Source organism: Perca flavescens, chromosome 14 (genome assembly GCF_004354835.1).
Source record: "Perca flavescens isolate YP-PL-M2 chromosome 14, PFLA_1.0, whole genome shotgun sequence".
Taxonomy (NCBI): domain Eukaryota; kingdom Metazoa; phylum Chordata; class Actinopteri; order Perciformes; family Percidae; genus Perca; species Perca flavescens.
The window spans coordinates 4,016,738-4,017,794 of record NC_041344.1 but is presented as its reverse complement, the minus strand read 5'-3'; positions in this window follow the sequence as shown (position 1 = coordinate 4,017,794).

The following is a 1,057-nucleotide window of genomic DNA, read 5'->3' as shown; positions in this document are numbered from 1 at the left end:
GAAGGATGGACGACGCGATAGGCTAGTCTATTGACACCAGTGTTGGGCAAGTTAATTCCAAAATGTAATACATTATAGATTACTAGTTACTGTCATTGGAGAGTTAATTAGTTATATTACAATATTACTGTTTCTGAATTGTAAAGGTTGTAAAATTGTAAATTTCTGAAGCGGAAGTATTTTTGGCAGGCAGCTTGTAAATTTCACCACGGGGTCAACAAAGTCTCATCTTTATCCACTTAAATACATCATAATTTATTCATAGTATTTTGTATTATTAATCTGACGCTGCAAAGTAACTAAAGCTATAAAATAAATATCTAAGTAAACAGTTTAATAGCCTACTTGACTCTGAGTTGTGGTGGACTAGAAGTAGCCTAATAAGTATGATTAAATGAAAAACACCCAATTAAAATTGAATCAAAGTAGCCGACGGTAGGCTATAGTTACTTTCAACCGCTGATGAAATGTAATCTTACGTGTAGCAAGACGAAACATTAATTCTCGAAATGTGTCAGTTGCTCGGTCACATTGCTGTTGGCATTGACGGGACACAGATGTTGTCAGTTACCGTCTCTGGTTCTGGTTCTGGTTCTGACCACGGGGAACAGTGACGGGACAGCTCGCTTCAACGCAGCGTAAAAACTCCGGAAAATAATGTCAGTGTCGCAAATGTATCTGAATACTGAATTGTAACGCTTTACTCCCATCACTGATGGACACTATGAACGTTATTTTCTTATCATAGAGAGAGAGCTGATTCTCTGGAACATTACATCATGTTTTACTGCTGATTCATACTCTTTGTGTAAACTGAATGTGCAGAGTAACACGCTGTCAGATAAATGGAGGACAATAACAAGTACAAGCTTTCCTTCTGAGATTAAAGCAAGTATTCAGACATGTTACTGCAGTAAAAGTACTAATAGCACAGTGTGAAGTTCCAGCAGCTGGCTGAGAGCAGATAACTAACGTGGAGAGAGAACAGACAGACTCTCTGCTCCCTGAACTCAACACAATATGAAAATGAAAAAGTGAAAGAGTTACGTACTGGACT